General features: G+C 47.6%; 1 protein-coding gene across 4 annotated transcripts in view; it reads left to right on the top strand.

The window, feature by feature from the left end:
* OS9 (OS9 endoplasmic reticulum lectin) overlaps window positions 1-18,273 on the top strand; it is a 310,804-nt gene that overhangs the window by 202,782 nt on the left and 89,749 nt on the right. The gene's annotated exons all lie outside the window — the stretch shown is intronic.

Below are 18,273 nucleotides of genomic sequence, written 5' to 3'. Positions count from 1 at the left end.
AATGGAAGGAGCGAGATGGGGCGGTAGTTTTTGAGTTCGGTGGGGTCAGCTGTGGGTTTCTTCAGAAGGGCGCTGAGTTCGGCATGTTTCCAACTTTCCGGGAAGGTGGCGGAGTTGAGGGAGCAGTTGATGACGTCTCGGAGGTGCGGTGCTTTAATGGAGTCTGCTTTGTTAAAGATGTGGTGAGGGCATGGGTCTGTGGGGGATCCTGAATGGATAGAGTTCATCAGGCGGATGGTGTCCTCAGTGGAGATTGGGTTCCAGTCATTGAGGATGTTCAAGGGGGGTGGGGGTCCTGCAGAGGGTTGGGTGGGTTGGTCTTCGGGTCGGTTGTCGAAGCTGTTGTGGATGTCTGCAATCTTGTTGTGGAAGAATGAGGCTAGGGAGTCGCTGAGGGCTTGAGAGGGGGTGATGTCGTTGGAGTTGGCTGAGGGGTTGGTAAATTCCTTGACGATGTTGAATAATTCCTTGCTGTTGTGGGCGTTGCTATCTAGTCGGTCCTTGAAAGCGGCTTTCTTGGCATTCCGGATCAGTTGGTGGTGTATACGGGTGGCGTTTTTGAAAGCGTCCTTGGTGCTGGTGTTTGGGTCTTTCTTCCAGGCCTTCTCAAGGGAGCGACAGAGTTTCTTGGATTTCTTAAGATCATCGTTGAACCAGGAGGCCTTCTTGCTGCCTAGTTTGATTTGACGTTTTTTCAACGGTGCTAGGATGTCGGCGCTGTTGGATAGCCATGGGTTAGGTTAATGGCTGCTTGGTCGGGGTTTGAGGAGTGGGCGGGGGGGGTTTAGAAGAAGCGATGAGGAGATCTGGTCGATGGTGATTTTGTTCCAGTTTCTTCTCAGAGTGGGTTGAGGATGGTTGTTGGATGTGGTCTTGTTGTAGGTAAAGGGAACGCAGCTGTGGTCCGTCCAAAAGAGAGCTGTGGTGTGGCTGAAGGAGACATGTTTGCTGGAGGTGAAGATAGGGTCGAGTGTGTGACCTGCGATGTGGGTGGGGGTAGTGACAAGTTGTTTAAGTCCAAGGTAGGCGAGGTTGTCCAGAAGGGTGGTGGTGTTGCGGTCGTTGTTCTATGAGGCCGTGGGTCTCATTTCTGGGTGGCCTGATCTCCCAACGTACCTTCAGGCCTCAGGGGGCTTCATCTGATTCTCTGCCTGCAGCTCCGCACCCCTATGGATGTGGTCCAGCGCCAGTCGAGCCATTGAGAATTTCATTTGCAATGGCCTCAATGCTGATGGTGCCTCTGGTTCCCCCGGCAGCTCCAGCCCCATTCTGATTCCAATTGACCCAGAGTAGGGGCTGCGTTGACCGACACCGATGCCAGCGCTTATAAGACCTCCAGGTCCTAGGTAGTTTCCTGAGCCCTATTCTGAGGGGCTAGGAGTTTGAGAAGATTAGGAGGGATAGCTGGACCCCTTTGATGCCTAGCCTTATCAAGAAATGGACTGGTTTGAGGAATTGGATGAAGCCAGTGGACTAGACACCTCTCCATATTCTACAATGGGGTTTCCCTCATTTGCTATGGTTGTGCGACGGTCCTGGACCTTTAGCTCCCTTCCGTGGCAGTCAAGACTAATATCTTGACAGAGATCATCCAGACTGGTGTCTCCTCTTTAAAACCCTTGTTGCTTTTTAATGAGGACCTTACAGCTCTCCTACTGGGAACTTGGTCCAAAACCAACATAGTGGCTCCTGTGATTAGGACAATTGCCCATTGCCACTGCCTTGTTCTGGCCGACCCAAGTTTCCGCATGACCCACCCTACCCCAGAGAGCTTGGTGGTCAAATCCTCTACCTCCCATGGTGCATTCCCTTCTGCTCACCCGGACAGGTAATCTAAGAGGCTGGATAATTGAGCTAAAAAAAAAAATCTTCCACCAGCCTTGCATTGCTGTCTGTGAACACCGCATGCCTATTGGGCCATTATTACCACTCGCTGTGGGAAACGGTTGTGCAAGTGCAGCCACAGGTCCCGGAGGATGCCCGGGCCATCCTCTCCCAAGCAGTGTCAGACTGGAGAGATGCAGCAAAGTTCGCCATCCGTTGTGGTCTCGACACGACCAGCTCGCTGGGCAGAGTGATTTCCTCAACAGTGGCTGTTCGACGCCATGCCTAGTTGAGAACATCAGGCTTTTCAGGGGATGTCCAGGCCTCTCTCATGGACATGTCCTTTGATGGCACATGTCTCGTCGAATACAAGGCAGACATGGCTCTAGTTCTTTAAGGACTCAAAGGCTAGGACCAAGTCCATGGCCCACTCAGTGGACACAATTCTACAGTCTGCCTTTCGTAGCTACAGAAGGGGCCTTCAGCCACGCCAGCCCTATCACAGCCACAAGACCATACATGTTCAGCAGAGGGTGCGACTCAAAAAGTCAAAGTTCAAGATGCTCACATTTGCTCAGGTCTTGTATGCCCTGGGCCAGTGGTGATTGACAAACCACAATTGGGTCACCGGCAGACCTCTCACTCTTCCCCATCAGATCAGACAGTGGTGACAGATGCATCACTTCTTGATTGGGGCGGCCATCTGGGGGAAGTTGAGATCAGAGGACTCTGGTCTCTGGCAGAATCTGAACTTCACATCAACGTGCTGGAGCTCCGAGTTATTAATCTGGCATTGAAAGCCTTCTTTCCTTCCATCAAGGAGAAGCTAGTGCAAGTGTTCACGGACAACACCACTGCCATCTGATCCTACAACAAAGAGGGTGGGGTTGTGACCCTTTGTCAAGAGGCCCTGCGTCTCTAAACTTGACTGGAACAGCAGGGTATATCCTTGATAGTTAAATACCTGGCAGGTTCGTGGACAGCCAGGGCAGGCTAACTCAGCTGTTGATGCCTAGCGGATGACAAAGGGTGTCTCCATCCAGAAGTTCACAAGGCCTCTTCCACCAGTGGGGAGAGCCTTGGTTAGATCTATTCACCTCTGTCGAGAACACGCAATGTCAGCAGTTTTGCGCCCTGGAGTTTCCAAGGCAGCTCTCGCTTGGAGACCCTTTTTGTCTCGAGTGGAGCTCAAGCCTCCTGTGTGCCCTTCCGCCCATACCACTCATCCCCAGAGTTCTCAAGAAGATTGGAAACGACCAGGGCCAAGTAATTCTTATGGCTCCGGACTAGGCATGATGGAAAGTCTTGTATCCCGAGCTTCTCCAACTGAGCACCAATCATCCGATCAGGCTACCCCTTTGTGAGGATCTTCTTTCGCAGCAGCAGGGGAAGGTTTCCACCCAAACCTGTAAACTCCATGCCTTCTCTTTTTGAGATTGAGTGGCACCCGATGATAGCATTTAACCTTCCTCCCGAAGTCTGTAATGTTATTTTGGCAGCAAGGCATCCCTCCACCAAGACGGTCTACCCCTGCTGATGGAACTTCATTTGAAATACATTGTACAGAAAAGTCTATCTACCCTCTTTCTGCTTCCCTTTCTGATAGTTTGCTTTTTATGTTAACACTTGGCCTGCAGGGCTCTGCTCTGGGCTCTCTAAAAGGGTACCTTTCAGTCCTGCCAGATTCGCCCACATTATTTAAATCTCCCATTGTAAAGCAGTTCCTCAAGGGAGTTGTACTTGTGTTCCTACCTTCCCCTTTCATTATGCCTCAGTGGACCTTAATTTGGTTCTCATCTTCCTAGTGTGCGCTCCATTGAACCTCTGCACAATTGCCCCCTCTTTCTGCTTACCATCAAAACAGCCTTTTTAGTGGCAATCACATCTGCCAGGCAGGCTGTCTGGCAGGCTTTGTCATCCAAGCCTTCTAACTTGACAATATTCCCTGACAAGTTGGTGCTTCACACTAGGGCCTCTTTCCTTCCAAAATAGGTAACACCATTCTGTGTGGGACAATCTTTCACCTTGCCCACTTTCTATGCTTCGTCACATCCCTCTAAGGAAGAGGAGCGACTCCACCATCTGGATCCAAAAAGTGTGTGACTCCACCATCTACATCCAAAACGAGTGTTGTTGTTCTACCTTGACTGAAGTATTCTGAGTGGAGGACTAAGTGTTGGTTACAGTGGGACAAAAAAAGATCATGTGGTGCAGAAAAGGACTATCTCGCGATGGGTTATCGTCTGCACCAATATTTTCTAGTCCCTGGCGAACAAACGCCCTTCTGAAGGCTTAAGAACTCACTCCACCAGAGCTAAGGCTGCTACCAAGACATTGCAACGTGGAGTTACAGTCCTTGACATTTGCCAGGCAGCAACGTGGGCAACCCTGCACACATTTACCAAGCATTACTGCCTCAACAGTTCAGTTCGCAGGGAAGGCTTCCTTGGCTGTTTTGTCTTTCAGGACTTCTGGTCTAACCTTGTCTGCAGTCCATCCTCCGGGGATGGTATTACTTGGGTACCTATTCAAATTGAAGAATCTGGGGCTAGATGTCTCTATCAGATGGACAAGTTACTTACCTTCGGTAACTCCTTATCTAGTAGAGACATGATCTAGCTGCAGCTTCCTTCCGACCTACCCGTCCTCCCCACACTGCGGACAGGTTTTCAAGGTCAGGGCTGATACCTTTCAGGGCAATAGTTGATTAAACACACCAGTGTCAGTGCACTTCATGGCTCTGCGCTTCTGGAAAGCTGTGATGTCTGCATGGCAATGTGGTGCCTTTATAGGTGACGCTGATGACGTCACATAGAGCGGACCAACACCACCTACCGGCGCACAGGGGTATTGCTTGAAGAATATTCTGCTGGATCCAGTCTGAGGACTGAGAACTTCTAAGGTAAGGAATATGTGGCTAGATTATATCTCTACCAGATAAGGTGTTACCGAAGGTAGGTAACTTGTCCTTCAAGTTGTCTCTGGAGTGTAATGTCAGAATAGTTCCCCTTCCACATACAGGAATCCATGTTTTGCAGATTGTTTGGTCTAGAAATTTTAACTTTTTTCTTTTAAACCTTTACAATGATGTGTATTTCCACAAAAAGTAGTGCAATGTTGATGTGCTTTTTACGTCGAGCTGGAGAAAGCAATGCGAAGCATTGCGTCCAGCTCGACAACTAATGTTGCCCGCCTCCTGGGAATCTGAGACCGGGGTCGGGCATGCGCGGCGATTGGTGTCTGTGGACGCGCACGTCCAAGCCGGCGCCGTGCACATCTCCTGCCTCAGATTCCCTGAAGTGCGCAAACACCCACAAGCGCACACACACACACGCAGGCTGGCACATACACACACACACGTGCATGCACACACACGCAGGCACACACACGCAGGCACACACACGGCAGGCACACACACGGCAGGCACACCACGGCAGGCACACGCGGCAGGCACACGCGGCAGGCACACACATGCAGGCACACACATGCAGGAACACTCCCCTCCCCCCCCCCTTACCTCACCGGGCTCGCACCATGTGGAACACGCCGGGCTTTGCTCCTCTGCCAGGCCAGCACGAAGCGGGACTCTCCCCTTAGGCATGGGAGCCCCGCAGTCTCCCCGTTGGTCTTCACCCGGGCCCCCTCCTGGAACCCGGGACTTCAGCTGCGGTATCTCGCTTTGACTCCGGACTCGCTCCTCAAAACGAAACTTAGGAATGGCGCGCATGCGTAAGCAGGCCCCGCCCTCCCTCTCCTCACAGCCCGGATACTGAGCTTGTTTAGTAATGTTTTTTACCACGTACTGTCCAATCAATATATCACTTGCATGCCCTTTATTAAGGCCTAATTGCAGGACTATGTGCTTATCTACTTCAAACTTCATCTGTCAGTGCAACAACCCATTTCCCAGGGCACCTAACATCATAAGTGCATTCGCTGAACTCATGTTTACTTCATCTGCAGTTGAATTTCACTAACAATAATAGGCAAGTAAATGTGCCCCTTCCGGCTAGTTTATCCAATGTATACGTCATGAGGAGGCACAATGTCAAAATATAATGCATTATAATATTTTACGACCTTGTAACGCTGCAAACCTACTAATTGTGTTCGTTTGATTCCTCACTGGAAGTGGTGTTGCAAAAATTGAAAAAACTTGTCGCTTATAGCGAGAAACAGTCGAATGAATATCAGTAGCGCCACCTGGTGTCGTATTCTATAGCAGCATGTTGTGTGAGCCTAGCGTTGCCCGATTTTTAGGTTCATAGACAAAATGTGGCTGTCCAAGGTTTATGAAAGGTATACCTCGGATGACTGTAGTTTAACCTTGTTATTGACTACATGTTTGACGAGGACAATGCGGATGAAACTGCCAAAATAACATTTCACAATTCATATAGATTGGCGTTGTATTTAAAAAGTGTGTGCATGTTTATTTTTTCACAGCTTGAATAATGTACTTCTTGTATGGCCTCAAGAACAAAGAGCTTTCTTCTTAATGAGAAGACATGACTGTTGAAACTGCATGCAACAATGTTCATCATTGTTATGAAAAGACATGGGCGATGCATTTCCCTTGGATTACAAAGACCTATTGTTTACTATATGTGTGTATTTTCAGAGCGTAGGTGTTCTGGCTGACTTTCCTGCCTGGAGCACTGTATTTCTTTCCATGCTTTTGTACCAATCATGGTGGGACAGACAAAGGAGAGCTCATCAAAACCGTCCCTGAATATATATTGGTTGTAAGATCATTATAGTCACAGAATGAGGAGAAGCTTGATACAATCTTGCATCAAGTAAGGAATCCCCAGCTTCTATTCTTTCCCCAAGAGGAATAGTAAGCTCATATGTTACTATCTAAATTAAACCTGTTGAAACTGCCTGCCACCACAGCACCACTCAGCACCGCCACAGCACCACTCAGCACCGCCACAGCACCACTCAGCACCCCCACAGCACCACTCCGCACCACCACAGCACCACTCCGCACCACCACAGCACCACTCCGCACCACCACAGCACCACTCAACACCACCACAGCACCACCACTCAGCACTACCACTCAGCACTACCACTCAGCACCACCACTCAGCACCACCACTCAGCACCACCACTCAGCACCACCACTCAGCACCACCACTCAGCACCACCACTCAGCACCACCACTCAGCACCACCACAGCATCACTCAGCACCACCACAGCATCACTCAGCACCACCACAGCATCACTCAGCACCACCACAGCATCACTCTGGAACACTACAGCGTCACTCTGGAACACTACAGCATAACTCTGGAACACCACAGCATCACTATGCACTACCACAGCATCACTCGGGGCCTCCACAGCATCACTCGGGGCCTCCACAGCATCACTCGGGGCCTCCACAGCATCACTCGGGGCCTCCACAGCATCACTCGGGGCCTCCACAGCATCACTCGGGGCCTCCACAGCATCACTCGGGGCCTCCACAGCATCACTCGGGGCCTCCACAGCATCACTCGGGGCCTCCACAGCATCACTCGGGGCCTCCACAGCATCACTCGGGGCCTCCACAGCATCACTCGGGGCCTCCACAGCATCACTCGTCGCCACCACAGCATCACTCGTCGCCACCACAGCATCACTCGTCGCCACCACAGCATCACTCGTCGCCACCACAGCATCACTCGTCGCCACCACAGCATCACTCGTCGCCACCACAGCATCACTCGTCGCCACCACAGCATCACTCGTCGCCACCACAGCATCACTCGTCGCACCACAGCATCACTCAGGGGCACCACAACATCACTGAACGCCACAGCATCACTCGTGGCCACCACATCATCACTCCGCACCATCAAAGCATCAATATGTGCAACCATTCAACAACAACTGGTTCAAATATGTTCTCTCAATGTTTCAAGCTTTATTAAAAATATCACAAAAAGATGATATTTCACTTCTGTTCTTAGATTTTCGTCACAATAAAATACACTGAACATAATCTTCACAAAAGTTTAAGCTATTGCCATTATAAATTACAATCACTTTTACTTAAGTATTAATTATTTAAAGAAATTAAAAGTCATTGTTATTTGTAATATCAATACATCTAAGTCACGTAAATACAAATCATGTTGCATTACAAATGCTATAGATGTCACATTTGCGAAAGTTATAACTATTGGCATTGTAAATGACAAAGCTATTAATTTAGCTATTTTCAAAACCAACACATAAATAAAAAAATTGTCATTTACAAGACCCAATAGCTCAAACTTTCCTAATGCGAGACCTATTGCATTGCAAATGCTTGTTAACGTTGTTGGGGTACTTGAAGGACTCAAGACTGTTTGAATTGTTTTAACTTACTTATCGGGTGGATATCAATGCAAAAATTGGTTCTAAAGTAACTATTTATTTTCTTTTGTAGAGGTTCTTAAGACATTTCTCTACTCACCCTCAGATAGCAGGGTTCTTAAACTAAACTGGTACTTGACTAATTACAATTTATGGAATCTAGAAAAACTTTTTGAACAAATTGCCATCTCCATTCCACCTATATTGGGTCGGACCACAGGGTTTACTGTTGATTATATTTTTCCAACCAGTACAGTCTCATCTTGTGTTCATTCTGGAGGCACAGTGGCCAGTGGATTAAGTGATCATAATCCAAATGTAATACCCTTGAATCAACCAATCAGTTCCATTGGGAATATTCAGATTTGGTGCTGCTTTTTATCAACATTATCAGGGCCAACATTTATTTTAGTATATAAATGTTTGCCATATGACATCCAATATGACTACTCAATTATTGATGTTTTATCGGCATTGGCTTTATATTCAAGAAAGCCCTGCTCGCCCCTCTGAGAAATCATAATCCTGATCAGCTTGTGGTAAATAAAATTACCGGGACTATTTTTCTATACATTAAATGACAATAAGGATAGCTCAATAAAATGAGAGGCAGAGTCCGTGGTATCTGAGTCATACGGGCTTTACTTAAGTTTCTCGAGAAACTGGACATCGGGTTCCATCACCACTAAGGTTCAGGAAGGGATATTCAACATTCTATTAACATCACACATTATATATAGTAAAACAGTATAGTTGCATTGAATACAATAGGCGTGACAAGTGAAAAGAGAAAGATAAGAACACATGGGCGTAAAAGAAGGCGTGTACAGGGGCGTACACGGAGGTGTGTACTGGAAACGTCACAGAAATGTCATAAGTGGGTGGATGCATAGAGAGAGTCTGCAGGTCAGCAGAAACCTCTAGCATGGGTGCGTGCGCAACTGAGCATGACGTGTAACTGGGGAGAGCTGGGGGGCTTGACTTTAGCACTAGTTAGAGGAGTCATGGTGTCTGGGATGTCAGAACGACCTGCACCTATAGCATATCTGGTATCTTATGTTTGGAGGATGTGTTGTCTGAAGTAAAAGGTCCCTTGGGCAGAGGCCGTTCAATACTGAATGCTAGTGCGTGCATACGTGTCTTGGTGCAATGCAATGCGCGGGGGCCATGGGCCTACCATGGTAACGGGTTCAGTAAATTACTTGCTTGGAGACAGGAGGGCCGGGCCCTTTGCTCTGCAGCCGGAAACATGTTTACCTATTTCACTAGACTGGAATGTGTTTTCGAGGAGGCTGAGCAGATAACTGTAGGCAAAATACTGTCTTGGCAGGCAGGCCAGGCCGAGCCGGGCACCGCTTCACTGGGCAGGAAGTAAGGCAGAGGTCAGGGATGCATACCTAAACTGCAGCTTTCAGAGACAGAAGAGACTCAGAGCCTCAATTAAGGGCCTGGTTCGACTGAGCCAGAAAACGTGGAAAACGTGTGCTTCGCGTTATTTAAAAATGCACCATGTAAAGACGTTGGCACCATAGGCCTAAAAGCCAAATTAACGTGGTTTTCTTGGAGGACTGAATAACTGACATGTTAACGTTGGACGCAAATGCATATGCGTCTTCATGGCAGGCACGGGAAGGGAATTACACGACATACATGGAACATGGGTGCATGGATAGGGTGCGAGTGGGGGACACATTGATTACCTAAAAATTTCTATTTCCTCAAGCTCAGCTGGTTCGATAAGGACTGCAGTGAGGCCAATACATGCCTGCGAACAGCTCCAAATAATAAACACAACAACCAAGCATTGCAGAGCTATTTATAAAATTGTTCTGTCTGATTTGCATTTGAGAGTGGCATACGTCAGGGTTGTGTTATTGCCTCAGTAGTATTTTTCTTGTATATTAATGAGCCTAATGCATTTTTAATTACACACTGTAAGGAACTGCCGATTGTGAAATCTAGATCCGTCATTGCTTTGATATAGGTCAATGAGGCTGTTTTAATGTCTAGAACATCAAACGGTCTTAAAGCATTAATCAACTCTTTTGTGGTATTCATGGATAATTTAGATTTGGAAACTAATTTTATCAAATCTTACTATGTTGTTTGTGGTAGAACTATCAATAAGGTTAGTGCTATTTCCATCAAGGGCAAACATTTGGGCAAGGTGGTGCATTTCCCATACTTGAATATTACCTTTAACTCCTCCAATTAATGAGCACCGTGTCTTTCTGCAAGGTGCATGAACTATAGCCAAGCTGAATGTGCCTTATTTAGTTTTGCCCAGATGATCAGGAAGAGACCAATTTTACCTCCTTTAGAAGTCTATAATTGCAAAGGTATTCCAGGTTTGATCTGCAGGGCGACTATTTGAGGATATCGATACATCCAGAATCTGCAGGTAGAAGAAAATCTTTTTTGCTGACAACTCTTGCCCTTCTACCCAATAGCCTGCTTTTTTCCTGCATGAAGAATTAGGCATGGTTTATGTGGTGGACATTATTAAATAAACTGCGTTACTCTAATGGCTGTCTGGATGGTGTAAGCCCACTGCGTCACTGAATCACTCCGTCATATAAAACTGCTTTTCCTGTGACAATGGGCTTTCGAAACCTTGGCTACAGTACATACAAAAATTAGCCACCGTGCTCGGAAGGCCAGAGTGGCTTACTAACCCTCCAGGGATATCACAAGACGACAAAACATGGGCCACGGAGACATGTATAACTCCTGCTGTGCTATCTAGAGAGGGGGAGGAGCTGCTTAAGAAGCAGTTTATATGGGAGTATACAATAATCCAAACAACCTCTGGCCAGGAGCCGTACTTTAATCATCGTGTTATTAATCTTAAGACCTCTGCTTACCAAATATAATTTGGGATCCATTTGAAGCCTTTTATGCTTTTCTTAAGTCCAACATGATCCTTCAGCGATTTTATTATGTCATTGTGACAAATCGTCCCCTCAAACACTCTTGAACTTTCCTTTTTTTATGCACTTTTTGCAAACACTTTAATAGGCTATTTTGAACCCTGGGCTGAAAGGCAAGGGCTTTTTAGGTCTCGGAACTGCAAACAAATTGCGAAGCAATCTGTCGTTCCGAGACTCTATTGCAATCATTCTTGCTTTCAAGGAGTCAAGGGAGACAGTAGACAAGTGAGGTGCACGCGCAACCTTGGAACTGGGATCAGGTCGCGCACGCTTCCTGTCTCCCATGGCTCCTTGGAAGCAGACTCACACGCACGCACACACATACAGACCCCCCCCTCGCCGCACATACACACACTCACACGCAGACATACAGAACATTTCACACAGAGACCCTCCCCCCCTTCCCCCTTCCCCCTTCCTACCTCCTACCTCGTCTCGGCGTGTCTATGCGCTCCATGGTGACGTCACCGGCTTGCCCCAATCGCGTGCCGTCCCTGCCTCTCAGATTGCGTGCCAGTGCTCGCGCGCAGCCGTGAATGCGCGCGCCCCCCCAGCTGAGGCAGCAGGCCTAAGGTCGCCGGTACGTAGGGAGAAGCGGGTTGCTTTGCTAATTGTGCCGGTGCTTTCTGGTACTTAGCACCGGCACTTACCCAGGGGCGTAACACAGGCCCGGCCCTGCGCTCCACGGGGGCCCCGCGCTCCAGGGGCCCCCCTCACTTCATCATGAATTATCCCTGTCGTGAATTAAATGGTGCGCAGTGCGCACGGCATGCACGCCCCTGGGCCCCGGCCGGGCATCAGAGGCTCATCATTAATTAGGTGCGGGTCGGGCGGGCCTCACAGGCTCGCTCTTCATTAATCAAATGTGCGCAACTCCTGCGCACGCGCGCGGGCCCCAGCCGGGCCTCCGAGCCGTCTTTTCATTAATTACATAGTGCGCGTCATTTGGCATGTGCATTCAGCGCGCGCAAGTTAAAGTGCGAGTGAGACGTGAGGTGTGGCATCCTAAGACTCAGCCACGCTCCAACGACAGAGAGAAGGACCTCCGTCACCGCCGGCCGGCGGCCATAATTTAAACTATTACTAGCCCCTGCCTGGCTAGCCTTGCCCCCTGCCTTCTACTGCCTGCCCGCCGTGCCCGGCCCGCTCCCGCCTATGACCTACCTCGGAAGCTGCAGTCCAGGCCCAGCCCTCAGGTCAGTACCTCTCCTACTTAAATGTTTGAGGCAATTGTAGTTTCCATGCCCATTCAAATATTGGTCTCCTTGCAGAGACTGCCAACAAGTGTCAGTACTGCACTGCTGAAGGTACAGCCGCCGTCATATACAAAGTTATTGGGCCATTAAAAAAACAGCGGGCCTGCTATAAATTTCTGCCTATGTCTCCATTTAAATATGGCAGTGCTGCTGAGCGGTTCTGGTACTATCCGATTAATAGCGCACTCTCCTCCCAGTACTTGCCCCTGGAAGTGTTATGTATGTCCGTTTTGTTAACAACCACGGCGGCTCCTTTCACTTCCGACCGAGCAAGTAGTAAGGGGGGTGAAAAACACTCGGAGCCCCGGCCCCCGTCCCAATCCTGTACCTTCCGTTTATGTGTCGACTAATAGCTGTTCAACAAGGGCACGCGTGGATTTTTAGACAATTTTAGCGCGCACAGGCTGTTCACTGTATCACTGCATTCTCTTTTATGCCCTTATTGTGGGAAAGTGTCACCATTTTTACACAGACTGTGCATTTATCGGAGGTGCCCATAAGCTGAACAGAAGTGTCTCAACATTAAAGCAATAATGATGTAGTTTTATATAGAGCTTCATACTGCGCTTAAGGAGCTGTCAACAAGTTTTGCTATTACTAATTGATTCAATTCACCTTCCTCTAAACAGTGAACACAAGCAACAAAATGAAAAAAAAATATTTGCGTTTCAATCTCAATTTGTAGTGTTATAATGAAATACAAAGCAATTAAAATTTGTGTTGTGAACTTGTGAGTGCAGAGTAGTGAGTGCAGAGTAGTGAGTAGTGAGTGCAGAATCGTGAGTGCATAGTAGTGAGTAGTGAGTGCAGAGCAGCGAGTGCTCAGTAGTGAATAGTGAGTGCCAAGTAGTGAGTAGTGAGTGCAGAGTAGTGAGTAGTGAGTGCAGAGTAGTGAGTAGTGAGTGCAGAGTAGTGAGTGCAGAGTAGTGAGTGCAGAGTAGTGAGTGCAGAGTAGTGAGTGCAGAGTAGTGAGTAGTGAGTGCAGAGTAGTGAGTAGTGAGTGCAGAGTAGTGAGTGCAGAGTAGTGAGTGCAGAGTAGTGAGTGCAGAGTAGTGAGTGCAGAGTAGTGAGTAGTGAGTGCACAGTAGTGAGTAGTGAGTGCAGAGTAGTGAGTAGTGAGTGGTGAGTAGTGAGTGCAGAGTAGTGAGTGCAGAGTAGTGAGTGCAGAGTAGTGAGTGCAGAGTAGTGAGTGCAGAGTAGTGAGTAGTGAGTAGTGAGTGCAGAGTAGTGAGTAGTGAGTGCAGAGTAGTGAGTAGTGAGTGCAGAGTAGTGAGTAGTGAGTGCAGAGTAGTGAGTAGTGAGTGCAGAGTAGTGAGTAGTGAGTAGTGAGTGCAGAGTAGTGAGTAGTGAGTGCAGAGTAGTGAGTAGTGAGTGCAGAGTAGTGAGTAGTGAGTGCAGAGTAGTGAGTGCAGAGTAGTGAGTGCAGAGTAGTGAGTGCAGAGTAGTGAGTGCAGAGTAGTGAGTGCAGAGTAGTGAGTGCAGAGTAGTGAGTGCAGAGTAGTGAGTAGTGAGTAGTGAGTGCAGAGTAGTGAGTAGTGAGTGCAGAGTAGTGAGTGCAGAGTAGTGAGTAGTGAGTGCACAGTAGTGAGTAGTGAGTGCAGAGTAGTGAGTAGTGAGTGCAGAGTAGTGAGTAGTGAGTGCAGAGTAGTGAGTAGTGAGTAGTGAGTGCAGAGTAGTGAGTAGTGAGTGCAGAGTAGTGAGTAGTGAGTGCAGAGTAGTGAGTAGTGAGTGCAGAGTAGTGAGTAGTGAGTGCAGAGTAGTGAGTGCAGAGTAGTGAGTGCAGAGTAGTGAGTGCAGAGTAGTGAGTGCAGAGTAGTGAGTGCAGAGTAGTGAGTAGTGAGTGCAGAGTAGTGAGTAGTGAGTGCAGAGTAGTGAGTAGTGAGTGCAGAGTAGTGAGTAGTGAGTGCACAGTAGTGAGTAGTGAGTAGTGAGTGCAGATTAGTGAGTGAGTGCACAGTAGTGAGTAGTGAGTGCAGAGCAGTGAGTGCAGAGCAGTGAGTGCAGAGCAGTGAGTGCAGAGCAGAGAGTGTGCAGGGTGAACAATTCCAATCCATACCACATAATTCCATTACACACCATATGCATACACTCCATAACACATGGCTAAAAGACATTGCCATTTACAATGCCATTAGCTCTAACTCAAATCCGAGACCTATTGCATTTCCAATGCTTGTTTTTTATGTAAACCATATTTGTTTTTTTTAAAAGTGCTAGCTTCTCCAATTGTGTAAAGCTGTGGGGAGCTTTTTGAAATCCTCTCTAACATATTGAAAAACTTTTGTGTTTTTCAAATTCGGCTTAGTCTTTATTTAATGTGTCTATGGCCCATCATCTGTTGATTAATTCTTGTGTATCTTTACCTTTTCATGTGCCTTTTAAATATCCAAGCCCTATTGTTATTGTGTACTTTTATGATTTCTTTTGCAATAGTCGAATAATCATTTGTATGCTTGTCTATCTTAGACCAACAGTTTGTCTTAGACCAACAGTTTGTCGTTGCTTGATCTTGGATTGCGTCCAGAAGTCTATATTGAAATAAACTTCAGTTCTCTTCACTCGAAGGATCTATGCACAGACCATAATAGTTTTAAATATATTTTCTGTTCCACAAGCATCCAATAGAGATCTTTTAATGCTAAAGCACAGACATATTCCAAGTTTGCATGGATTTTGAATATAGTCTGTGTACCTTTTCAAAGATTCTTTGTGCATATCGCAAATAGTCTATTGACATTGACTCTTTCGAAAATGACTTGTATGTTGAAGCCAGACTTTAGCCCGATTGTAAGATGTTGTTCATTCACAAGGTTGTGTGTTGTCCTATTTTAAGATGACATATATCGGAGATGGTTTACAGGCTTGTAGGAGGATGGCATGCATATAACAGCAGCTTTTAGAAGACCTTCTCAAACATATTATATCTCTACGTAGTCATTAGGTGACGTGCATGTATTTGAAGAAATTTGAAAACCTATTTAACAAGCATTTGCAATGCAGTAGGTCTCGCATTATTAAAGTTATTGGCATTACTAAATAATGCAACACCAATAGCTCGAACTTTAATAATGCGAGGCCTATTGCATTGCAAATGCTTGTTTTAATCAGGGGAGTTACCTCTGCCACAGTGATGTTGGGAGTTTTGACAACTTTGGGCCAGATGTAGGTAAATGAGATTTACCGATTTTTAATTACCGAATTTTACCGATTCGGTAATTAAAAATCGGTAAATCCGAGGGGTGGATATGTAGGAACATCCAGATGTTCCTTTTACCGAATCGGTAAATATCTGTATTTACCGATTCGGTAAATACCGACCGGTAATGCCCCATTCATTCCTATGGGCTTTGAAGCCCATAGGAATGAATGGGGCATTACCGGTCGGTATTTACCGAATCGGTAAATACCGATTCTGACAAGGGTGCAGGGGGTGTCACTTTGACACCCTCTAGCACCCCCAAAAAAGGTTCGGGGGCCATGTGGCAGGCATACCTGCCCTAAGGGCAGGTCTGCCTGTCATATGGCACAGGTGTGCATGCACACATGTGCATGCACACCAGAATCGGTATTTTACCATCAAATAGTATTTGATGGTAAAATACCGATTCTGTAATGCTTGTGGGACTCAGAAGAGTCCCACCTACATATCAATTTTACCGAATCGGAAAAAATACCGATTCAGTATTTTACAGAATCGGTAAATTTACCGATCGGTAAATTTACCGATTCTGTAAAATACAGGGCCCTACATCTCAAATTGCATTTACCCGTCGGTAACGGCCGAATTCGGCCGTTACCGACCGGTAAATGCCTACCTACATCTGGCCCTTTATCTTTTATTGGAGATTGTTGAGGAGGATACATTTGATTGATATTCTGATGGGTTGAGTACATTCTGTTTGGGTGTGCTCATTGTGAAAGATTTAGATGCAGTCACTCAAATTAAAATTAGCCAATGGCTGAAGTGGGCTGACCAAGTGCCTCATAATCCGAGCCAATGGAATTAAGTAGCAGGGTAGCTCCAAATTATCCGCCAGGGTTGACTAAATTATGCAGCAAGATGAGGCAAATTATGTGGCTTAATGCAGCATACTTTGCAAGTTTTACACACAGTAGTACATTGTGCGCTCAGATTTCAACTCATTAATACAAGTTTAGCCAATGGCTGAAGTGGGCCTGGTTGCAGTCTACTGGGTTCTCACTTGATGTCCATGGCTCGCTCATGGACATGCCCTTGGATGGCTCCCGCCTCTTTGGCGACAAGGCTGACAGTGCCGTGCAGCGCTTTAAAGACTCGCGTGCCACGGCCAAGTCCTTGGGACTTTCTATGAAGAGCCCTGCCACGCCTAGGTTTCGTTCTTTTTCGTGGCCACGGCAGGGGCACCCAGGCCCGCTCTTCCAGCAAGCCTGTGCAGAACCAGCATCAGCGCGGACGCAGCCGTGGATTGCGCAGGGGTGGGTCTGGTAACCAGCGTGCGGGCCAGTCCACTTCCACCCCCACTGCTTCCGCCTCTAAGCCCTCTCATCTGAGGTTCAGGGAGCACCCCACGCCGGTGGGTGGTAGGATCTGCCACCACTTCCGCCACTGGTGCGAAATTACATCAGACAAGTGGGTGCTGCAGATAATCAGCCAAGGTTACGCACTCTCCTTTCTGTCCTCCCCTCCGGCCATGCCACCTCCGTGCCACCGCTTGTCGGGGGATCATTTGCCAAACCTGTCCAGCCTCCACCGCCATGCGTGGAGATTGAGCGGCGACAGTTGATGGCTTTCGACCTGCCTCACAAAGTCTGTAATGTCATTCTGGCAGCCAGGCGTTCCTCCACTAAAACGGTATATGCCTGCCGGAGGAATACATTTGTGGCATGGTGCACAGCAAAGGCTGTGGATCCCCTTTCAGCCCCTCTTTCTGAGGTTCTTCTGTTTCTCCTATCTTTGGCCCAGCAGGGCTCTCCTCTGGGCACTATCAAAGCCTATCTTTCTGCTATTTCTACCTTCCTGAGGCTTCCTGATCACCCTTCTCTTTTTAAGTCTCCGGTTGTTAACCGCTTTCTCAAAGGCATTACACACACGTTTCCTCCCGTGCCTTTCATAATGCCTCATTGGGACTTAAATCTTGTCTTGACCTTTCTGATGTGTGCTCCTTTTGACCCCCTTCATAACTGTCCTTTACGTCTTCTTACTCTAAAGACTGCTTTCCTGGTGGCTATCACCTCTGCCAGAAGAGTGAGTGATCTCCAGGCTCTTTCTTCTAAACCTCCTTTCCTTTCTGTTCATCCGGACAAGGTGGTTTTGAGGACCTGTCCTTCTTTCTTGCCAAAGGTTGTCATGCCCTTCCACATCGGGCAGACCATCACTTTACCCACCTTCTTTCCGCCTTCGCATCCTTACAGGGAAGAGGAGAGGCTCCACCGTCTGGACCTAAAGAGTGCGCTTGCTTTCTATGTGTCCATCAACTGTGGTTTTTGCATTTGTCACCCCGAGTGGGATGGGTATGCTCAGATGTGAGTCCATGCTCTCCACACCACTGGATTCAAGCAAGCCGGGCTGAAGACGGCTAAAATGCCAGAAACCGGTCCTCGGAAGCTTGTTTCCGGTCCAGGGAAGGCATGGCTTGGCAGTTCGAGCTGGACTGTTCCCATGAGGCACAGGGTCAGACTGATTTGCATATGGCCTTGTCTGAACTGGGGTGGTGTGGAGTGCAAAAACACGAAGCATTTGGGCCCAGATCTCTGTACTGGGGTGAATGTATGACATTGTTCTGCATTCTGTCCATCAACTGTGGTTTTTGCTTTCTATCTGCAGCGTACACAACGGTTCCAGGTGGATGATGAACTCTTTGTTGGCTACGTGGGCGCCAAAAAAGGTCGGGCTGTGCACAAACGGACCATTTCCCGGTGGGCCGTTCTGTGCATT

This window comes from Lissotriton vulgaris, chromosome 1_1, assembly GCF_964263255.1.
Source record: "Lissotriton vulgaris chromosome 1_1, aLisVul1.2, whole genome shotgun sequence".
NCBI classification, from domain to species: domain Eukaryota; kingdom Metazoa; phylum Chordata; class Amphibia; order Caudata; family Salamandridae; genus Lissotriton; species Lissotriton vulgaris.
This window is presented reverse-complemented; position numbering and strand designations above follow the sequence as displayed.